The 10,450-nt window shown below is 37.2% G+C and overlaps 1 pseudogene; it reads right to left on the bottom strand.

Annotated features, from left to right (window-relative positions):
• Window positions 1–8,414: 8,414 nt before the first annotated feature.
• Window positions 8,415–9,880, bottom strand: LOC131488745 (protein BEX1-like; annotated as a pseudogene).
• Window positions 9,881–10,450: the final 570 nt, after the last annotated feature.

Here is a 10,450-nt window from a genome sequence, read left to right as displayed (position 1 = left end):
TTTACATCCTCATCAGCACTTGGTATTATCAGGTATTGTTTTGCTATTCAGTAGGTTTGCAGCCAAAACCTATCATGGTTTTAATTTGCCTTTCCTTAATGACTAATGAAATTGAGCGTCTTTTCATGTGCTTATTTGCCATCTGTTTATGTTCTTTGGTCAAGTGGCTATTCAAATCTTTTGCTCATTTTCTAAATTGTGTTATTTCCTTATTGTTAAGTTTCAGGAGTTCTTTATAGGTTGTGTATACAACTGTTTTGTCAGATATATGATTTGTAAATATTTTCTCCCAGTTTGTGCTTGTCTTTTTATCCCCTTAATGGTGTCTTCCAAAAAGAAAATCTTTTTGATTTTGACAACGTCCAATTGATCAATATTTTCTTCTGTGGATTAAATGCACTTTGGGCATCATATCTAAATTCTTTGTCTAATCAAAGGTAAAAAAAAACAAATTCTCCTTTGTGTTTTCCAAAACTTTTATAGTTTTACTTAGAAGTCTGTGATCCATTCTGAGTTAATTTTGTATAAGGTATAGGTTGAGATTTAGTTTTAGATCATAGATATTCAATTGTTCTAATACCATATGCTAAAAAGTCTATCCTTTCCCCATTGAATGACCTTTGGTCACAAATTGTATGAATTCATTTCTGGATTCCGTTTTGTTCCATTGGCATGTGTCTGTGATTTTGTCAATATCAGACTGTCTTAATAGTCTTGAAATCAGGTAGTGTAAGACCTTCAAGTTTGTTCTTCTTTTTCTACATAAATTTTAGAATTGGCTCATCGTTATCCTAAAAAAATTTTGCTTATATTTTGACTATAACTGTCTTGATACTACAGATCAATTTGGGGATAACTGACAACTTCATATTTAATAAGTCTAATATTGCCAGCAAGGTCCCTGCCCTCATTTTCATAGTTGCATTTTAACACTTAGATACTTTTATTTAAAAAATTTTTTTTAATGTTTTATTTATTTTGAGAGAGAGAGAGAGAGACAGAGTGCAAGCAGGGGGAGGGGCAGAGAGAGAGGGAGACACAGAATCTGAAGCAGGCGCTAGACTCTGAGCTGTCAGCACAGAGCCCGACATGGGACTCTAACTCATGGACCATGAGAACAGGACCTGAGCTGAAATTGGACACTTGACTGACTGAGCTACCCAGCACCCCTGTTGTTTTTGTTTTTTTACCATCTTCAAAAATTTATTTATTTTTTAAGTAATCTTTACACCCAACATGGGACTTGAGCTCATGACCCCAAACTCACAACCCTGAGAGCAAGAGTCACATGCTCTACAGACCAAACCAGTTCAGTGTCCTCAAACAAATGAATTTGATGTAAAGCTAGAATACAAAGACTCTTAATCTTTTAAAATTTTCTGTTTCCTTCATTTTATTAAGACTCTTGGCAACAAAAGCAAAAATAAATGGGACTACATCAAACTAAAAAGCTTCCACACAGCAATGGAAACCATCAGCAAAATGAAAAGGCAACCCACAGAATGGGAGAAGATATTTGAAAATGATATATCTGATAAGGGGTTAATATCCAAAACATATAAAGAACTCATACAACTCAATAGCAAGAAAACAAACAACCTGATCTTAAAATGGGCAGAGGATCTGAACATTTTTCCAAAAAAAGGCATACAGATGGCCAACAGGTATGTGAAAAGGTGTCAAATGTCACTAATCACCAGGAAAATGAAAATCAAAGCTACAATGAGATATCACTTCATTCCTGTTAGAGTGGCTATTATCAAAAAGACAAGAAATAATAAGTATTGGCTGGGTGCCTGGGTGACTCAATCGGTTAAGCATCTGACTTTTGCTCAGGTCATGATCTCACAGTTGGTGAGTTTGAGCCCTGAGTTGGGCTCTGTGCTGACAGCTCAGAACCTGGTGCTTGCTTCAGATTTTTTTTAATGTTTATTTATTTTTGAGACAGAGACAGAGCATGAACAGGGGAGGGGCAGGGAGAGAGGGAACACAGAATCTGAAGCAGGCTACAGGCTCTGAGCAGTCAGCACAGAGCCCAACGTGGGGCTTGAACTCACAGACCATGAGATCATGACCTGAGCCAAAGTCAGATGCTTAAGGGACTGAGCCACCCAGGCACCCCTGCTTCAGATTCTGTGTCTCCCTCTCTCTCTGTCCCTCCCCTAGTCACACTCTGTCTCTCTTTCAAAAATAAATAAAAATTTTTGAAAGTAAGAATTGGCAAGGATGTGGAGAAAAAGAAAGTTTTATACACTGTTGATGGGAATGTAAATTGGTATGGCCACTATGAAAAACAGTATGGAGGTTCCAAAAAAAATAAAAAATGGAACAACCATATGATCCAGCAATCACTTCTGGGTATTTATTTGAAGCAAACAAAATACTAATTTGAAAATATATCTACACCCCCATGTACATTGCAGTAATATTTACAATATCCAGGACATGAAAACAACCTAAAACAACCTAAGTGTCCAATGACTGATGAATGCATAAAGAAGACATGAGATTATATATATATAATTCAGCCATAAAAAAGAAGGAAATCCTGATATTTGTGACAACATGGATGGAACTTGAGGGCATATACTAAGTGAAATAAGTCAGAAAGAGAAAGACAAATACCATGTCTTGATGGTCAAGAGGTACGAGCTTCCAATTATAATATCTAAAAAATAATAAATAAGGCTCTATCTGTATACTGAAATGCAATGAAACACATTTGGGAAATCTCAGCACTATTAAGATGGATCAATTAATTGTTCATCTAAAATCATTTAGGGGGATGCCTGGGTGGCTCAGTCAGTTGGGCGTCTGACTTTGGCTCAGGTCATGATCTCACAGTTTGTGGGCTCGAGCCCCGCATCAGGCTCTGTGCTGTTGGTTCAGAGCCTGGAGCCTGCTTTGGATTCTGTGCCTCCCTCTCTCTCCGTCCTGCCCCGCTCATGCTCTGTCTCTCTCTGTCTCTCAAAAAATGAATAAACGTTATGAAAAAAATTTTTTTTAATCATTTAGGAATTGCTTATGTATATATAGGCAGTGCCTTTCTATATGACTACTAACTAGTGTCTAGATGAAAATGATAACTATTAACCCATTGTCAACTGGCAAGCATTTTAAATTAGTTCTCCAATTATAGTGGTGGATTTGCACAGATTATTTTATTCTCTTAACAGGTTCCCCTTTGGACAAGAAGAGACATTGTCAAGCAGTTGGCCAGGGCTGGGGGTACACGCTAAGATTAAGGGTGCTAGGAAAGATAAATGAGCCACATTGGGATTAAAACTATGATCTCATTGATGAAGAGTTCCAACTAACCAGCACAGAGATAATAAATATATACTTCTTGGAACTTTGCTCTTTTCCACAAGTATTTTCTCTGTAGTCACTGAAGTATGAAGACATTTTATTCTCTCTAAACTTCCAGCAGAACTCTTTGTGCCAGGGATAGCACATTCCATCCTTCTGTGTACTATTACCAGTAAACAATGAAATGACCATCATAGAGTCTAAGTATGTGTTGCCTCATAAAAGGAATTTAGAAGAGTTTTTGGATGAAAAGCACCAGAGTATAGTGGCAGTATTGTACTATTGTGCAGAATATTATTACACCAAAGATTATGAGGCATACATATTTTACTGAGAGTCTTTTGTGGGCCAAATTCATGTCCTGAAAACAGACATGGAATTTTAGATTAACATAAATTTATGGAGATTGTGGATTTTTCTCCTAGAAAATGAATACATCTTTTATACAATTTTCAGGATGAAGAACAATAATGAAAGTGTGGAAGCAAAGTTATAAAATACTCTTTACTTTTATGCAACATCAAGTTGTTTTTAGAGATGGTAAAATCTGCTTTTAAAACTTATTTCTACTTCAAATGAACAAGCTCACATAAAAGGCAAGGAAACAGAATAAGAAGGGGAAACAGGACACAAACTGATAATTTATCGAAAGGTGGTTGTATCACATTCTAGGCTGCAAAGAACAGAAGAACAGAATTTCATTCAGTCTTAAGGGAAAAGGGGGTTAACTGAAAGGGCATGTGTGGTTTAAAATTATTAAGCCATTTCATAACTGAGACAATTCAAGGACTGGTTACACCAGAGTCCACATGGCTTTTCTTTCTCTCTCTCCTAGTGTCTCTCTGCTTTCTCCAACCTTTCAAGTAGGATATATGTGATTGGATTACTTAATTAATCAGTGTGGAGTCTATCTACAGGGTAGATTCTTAGGTGTCCATCCCTGACAAAAGTGTTTAGCTTCTCTTAAAAGGCAATTGGAGACAGGATGAAGTCTATGTCATACTAGTTAATATTGGCCCCACATTTTTTTAAAGTTTATTTTATTTTGAGAGAGAGAGTGCACGCATGAGCATGTTTGTTTGCTTATATGGTAGTGAGGGAGGGGCGAGGGAGAGAGGGAGAGAGAGAATCCCAAGCAGACTCCACACCTAGTGCAGAGTCTGACCTGGAGCTCAATCTCACAGCCATGAGATCATGACCTGAGCTGAAATCAAGAGCCAGACACTTATATGACTGAGTCACCTAGGTGCCCTGGCCCCACATTTTTAAAAACAGAAAAATGGCTCTTCACAGAAATCTAAATTGTATATATGAAATGTTTTCTAAAATGGGAAAAATGTATGCATGTGAGTGAATACAAAAAGGGACTGTATGAAATAAAAACTGTTTTTCAAAGAGATGAGATTATAATTGGCTTTCCTCCCCCCACCTCAGTTTTTGCCCATATTGTTGTTCTAGTTCTTGACTAATTTAAGAAAGTTTTTTAAATATTTAGAACAATTGGGGCAACTGGGTGGCTCAGTCACTTAAGCATCTGACTTGGGCTCAGGTCATGATCTCATGGTTCTTGAGCTCCGTGTCTGGCTCTGTGCTGACAGCTCAGATCCTAGAACCTGCTTCAGATTCTGTGTCTCCTCCTCTTTCTGACCCTCCCCTGAGCTCTCTCAATTGTAAAAATAAATAAACATTAAATTTTTTTAAAAAAATAAATATTTAGAATAAATAAAATTTAACAATGCCCAGAGGGTTTTTAACTGAGTACCTTTATTTTTTTTTAATTTTCAAATAATTTTAAATGCCAGCAGTAGAGTCAGATTACATTTAGAAAATGGGTAAGAGATGTGTTTCATTAACATTTTAATTTAAGATGAGTCAATAGTCTTTCCAGACTTTCCATGTACATAGAGAATTCATTACTTGGAAGTATCATACATACTTTAAAAAATAAAATCCCAGATATATTTGTGTCCTTCTCACACAAGCCTTTAAACTATTTGCCCATCCCTCTGCACAGCTGTGATCATGCTCCTTTTTTAAAGAAAGCATACTGAAACATTAGAAAAATATAGCTGTGAGTATGAGGAGGTAGAGACGCTTAATGTATTTATAGCAAGTGGGTAAATTATACCAAGTATAACAAACACCCAGACTTTTAGGACCAATTTTAACTGTCAAGAGTTTAAAATTGGGAGTAATGGTAGAAATCTCTAAAGAATTTTTTAAAAATGTTTTTATTTATTTTTGAGAGGAGAGAGAGAGAGATAGTGCTCATGGGAGAGGGGCAGAGAGAAAGGGAAAGAGGGTCCAAAGCAGGATTTGTGCTGACAGCAGAGGTCCTGATGTAGAGCTTGAACCCATGAACCATGAGACCATGACTCAAGCCAAAGTCAGATGCTTAGCCGACCGAGCCACCCAGGCGCCCCTCTAAAGATTTTTTAAAAACCCAATTAGTTGGGGGGCACCTGGGTGACTCAGTCAGTTAAGTGTCTGACTTCGGCTCAGGTCATGAACTTGCGGTTCCTGAGTTTGGGCCCTGGGTCAGACTCTGTGCTGACAGCTCAGAGGCTGGGGCCTGCTTTGGATTCTGTGTCTCCCTCTCTCTCTTTTGCTCCCCTGCTCTCTCTTTCTCTCTCTCAAAAATAAATAAAGATTAAAAAAAAAACAACAATTACTTGGTTAACAGAACTTTTGCTTTATTACCAGTGATGCTTAATTGATTTTTTCAGAGCCCAAAGGGCCAGTATTAACTTCCATCCCCAGTAGATACATTTCTAAGTGTTTATGATGGTGGATCAAGTGGAATATATATTTATCAAAGTGCCTAATTACAATGATTGCTCAGCAATTTAACAATGCCATTTATGTTCCTAATGAAATTCTAATGTAAGTTATAAGAAATTAATTCCATAATCATATGGGAAGTATACTTGGCCTGTACTCTAGAATTCTGATTAATATTTCCAATTGATTTGCAGTAAGTAACATTCTTACCAAGTTTGTTTAATCAAGTGGAAATTGTATTTGTCTGCCACCTGGGGGATTTATGGAAACACTGCAAGTGGCAAAATTCACAGTAATAAAATGTTACAAGATATGTGTTGATAGTAATTATTTTATGAATAATGTTGGCTTATGTGTGTTATATATATATGTATATATATATAAAACATACATATATGTATATATACATATGTATATATATGTATGCGTATGTGTATATATATGTATGTATGTATATGCGTATGTGTATATATATGTATAACATATATATACACATATAACACACATACGTGTGTGTGTGTGTGTGTGTGTGTGTGTGTGTGTATGTGTGTGTGTTTAAATTTGGCCAATGACATAGTGGCAAAACCAAGAAATATGTATTCTGGATGTAAAGTGACAAAAATGTTTCCAAAAGAAAGGAGTGATTGTGTTGTCAAATATTGCTGGTAGATCAAGTAAGACTGACCACAGCATTAGGTAATTGGGAGGTCATAGGTAACCAGCAGACGAACTGTTTCTGGATGTTTTATGGGTTTTTTGTTTTTCATTTTTTTGTAATGTTTTTATTTATTTTTGAGAGACAGAGATAGACAAAGCACGAATCGGAGAGGGGCAGAGAGAGAGGGAGACACAGAATCTGAAGCAAGCTCCAGGTTCTAAGCTGTCAGCACAGAGCCCAATGTGGGGCTTGAACTCATGAACCATGAGATCATGATCTGATCCAAAGTCAGACACTTGACTGACTGAGCCACCCAGGTGCCCCTGGATGTTTTATGGTTTCTATTGCTATCATGAGTATATTTTATCATTTATGACATTTTTCTAATCCATTACTGATGGAGTATAGGGAACTCTTAATTTTTATAAGTTGATCCTTTATTTGAACACCTTACTGGATTTTATTGTTATTTCTAATAGTTTATCAATTGATTTACTTCTGTCTTCTAGGTAGAAAGTCATATTGTTTGAAAATATTGCAAGATTTGTCTCACTTTTTCTAACATTAATATTTCATTTGGCATTAACTGGGACCTCCAGTGCAGTGTTAAGCAGTAGAAATGAAAGTGACCACCAAAGAAGACATCCAGATGGCCAACAACACACGAAAAAAATGCTCAACATCACTCATCATCAGGGAAATGCAAATCAAAACCACAATGAGATACTACCTCACACCTGTCAGAATGGCTAACATTAACAACTCAGGCAACAACAGATGTTGGCAAGGTTGCAGAGAGAGAGGATCTCTTTTGCACTGCTGGTGGGAATGCAAACTGGTGCAGCCACTCTGGAAAACAGTATGGAGGTTCCTCAAAAAATTAAAAATAGAACTACTCTATGACCCAGCAATTGCACTACTAGGTATTTATCCAAGGGACACAGGTATGCTGTTTCAAAGGGGCACATACACCCTAATGTTTATAGCAGCACTATCAACAATAGCCAAAGTATGGAAAGAGCCCAAGTGTCCATCCACGGATGAATGGATAAAGAAGATGTGGTAGATATATATACGATGGAGTATTACTTGGCAATCAAAAAGAATGAAATCTTGCCGTTTCCAACTATTATGCTAAGTGAAATTAGTCAGAGAAAGACAGGTATCATATGACTTCACTCATTTGAGGACTTTAAAACACAGAACAGATGAACACAAGGGAAGGGAAGCAAAAATAATATAAAAACAGGGAGGGGGACAGAACATAAGAGACTCTTAAATATGGAGAACAAACAGAGGGTTACTGGAAGGGTTGTGGAAGGGGGGATGGGCTAAACGGGTAAGGGGCATTAAGGACTCTACCCCTGAAATCATTGTTGCACTATATGCTAACTAACTTGGATGTAAATTAAAAAAATAAAGATTTTAAAAAGAGCATAAAAAAAAAAGAAAGTGACCATTACTATAATTTAAAATGGCCTACTGTAGATTTCTGGGAAACAGTCTTTATCAAACAGGGACGTTTCCTTCTGTTCCTACTTTGTTAGAGATTTCCTTTTCTTTCCTCCTTCCTTCCTTCCTTCCTTCCTTCCTTCCTTCCTTCCTTCCTTCCTTCCTTCCTTCCTTTCTTTCTTTCTTTCTTTCTTTCTTTCTTTCTTTCTTTCTTTCTTGGCTTTTTAAACTGCTTTGTTAACTTCACAATATATAATGAGCATTTTGCCATGCAATAGGGTAAAACTCCCCCGCTGACAGAATCTTACAGATTGGGTCAAAATACAACATTCATTTAGAAGTTGGTAATAGGAGACCCACAATGTTTACAACAAAGGTATACGGAGAACATGTAAGTTTAGGAAGCAGGTGTGTGTTATCACTAACTTCAGGGAAAACATCAGGATTGGAGGCATAAGGCAAAACTCATCATGATGGTCACGGTGCGGAGGATCAGGGCTAACTACCTGCAGACTATGACTGAATTGCTTTTCCCTCAGCTTTTCCATCAGCTCTCTCACCTTCCCAATCCTTCCCATCTTGTCTTCTTTCATCCTTGCCTGTGGCTCTGCAAGCCTCTGAATCATGTCCCACCTATACTGAAGGATGGGCTGACTAAACACGGAAGGGCCTATGATTTACTCTGGACACACAATATTCACCAGCTTCCAAAGGGAGGCTTAAGGGCTCTCCTTTATTAGCAACTTGCTCCTTTTCATTTTTTTTTTTTTTTAATCATTTTCCTGGCTGTCATTTTCCATGTTGAAATTTTTGACTGTTTGTGCCTCTTTGGATGCCATTGCTCCCAGGCCTAGCCTTGCAGTCTCTTGCTCCCAATTCTTGCCCAAAGTGCGCCCCTACAACAGACCAGGGCACCTGCTCCCCCTTCGCCTCCTACTCTTTGGGGCTGCCCCTGACCTGCCCTGCTCGGAGACTTCCGTCTCCTTAAATCATAACTTTGGGTGGAATTTTATCAAATAATTTTTTTAAATATTTATTTTTGAGAGTGAGAGATAGAGCGCAAGTGGGGGAGTGGCAGAGAGAGATGGAGACACAAAATCCAAAGCAGGCTCCAGGCTCTGAGCTGTACCCACAGATCAGGAGGCAGGACTTGCACTTACTAGCTGTGAGATCATGACCTGAGCCAAAGTCAGCCACTTAACCGACTGAGCCACCCAGATGCTCCAAGAATTACTTTCGAGTTGCAAGAATATAACAGAATCGGTCTGTCTCCACCCTAATCCAGTATTAAGTTTTATGTTACTTAATGGGCAGTGACCACACCTTTACAGGAAACTTACGGGATGACATCATGAGGAAACAATGAGACAAATCCATAACGTGGAACATGCATTCTAAAAGACAACTAACTGGCTTGGTCAGTCTCTTCAACACATCAGTGTTGTGAAAAAAGCAACTGTCTTAGATTAAAAGAGATATAAGAAACAGAAAAACCAAACATAATGTGTGGTCCTGGATTGGCTCTTGATTTAAGTACACCAGATGTGAAGAAAATTTGGGGACAATTGGAAAATTTGAATATGTAGTATATATTAGATAATATTAAAGAATGATTAATCTAATTAGGTATGATAGTATTATGTTGGCTAAGCAGAAAATATTCTTCATTCTTGAAAGTTGCAAAGCACAGCATTCAGAAGCAAAATGTCATATTGTCATTAATTTATTTTAGACTACTCTTTCATTAAAATTTATTTTTGAAAATGGAATTTGTATTTGGGAGAAGATAAAATTGGATCCATTCTGTGTAATATACACCAGATTAAACTCTAAATGGATCATAAATCCAAACGTAGGCTTACCAGTTAAAATGTACAGTTGCCTACATTAACCCCTTGGTACATAATTATAGAAAAAATTATTTGTATGAAATTCAATTAGCTGATTGTGCTGTATTTTTATTTGCCAATTCTAGCAACACTATCTCAATGGAAAAAATGAAACCAAGAAAGTACTAAAACCATGATTGAATTTATTATCTGGGAATGGAGAAAGCCCTTCTATCTTGGTCCCCAAATCCAGAGCAATAAGATTGATAGATTCTACTACATAACAATTCAAACAAATTTTTTTTGCATAACCAAAAATAACCCTACCCAACCTCCTGTCACCCCCACCAAGAAAACCCATAAAAGCACAATTAAAAGGAAAATGAGAAATAAGCCTTAGACACAATAGTAGATGGTGACA

The sequence above is a fragment of the Neofelis nebulosa genome, chromosome 10, assembly GCF_028018385.1.
Source record: "Neofelis nebulosa isolate mNeoNeb1 chromosome 10, mNeoNeb1.pri, whole genome shotgun sequence".
Taxonomy (NCBI): Eukaryota; Metazoa; Chordata; class Mammalia; order Carnivora; family Felidae; genus Neofelis; species Neofelis nebulosa.
The sequence above is the reverse complement of the archived record's forward strand: the minus strand, read 5'-3'. Positions and strand labels throughout refer to the sequence as shown.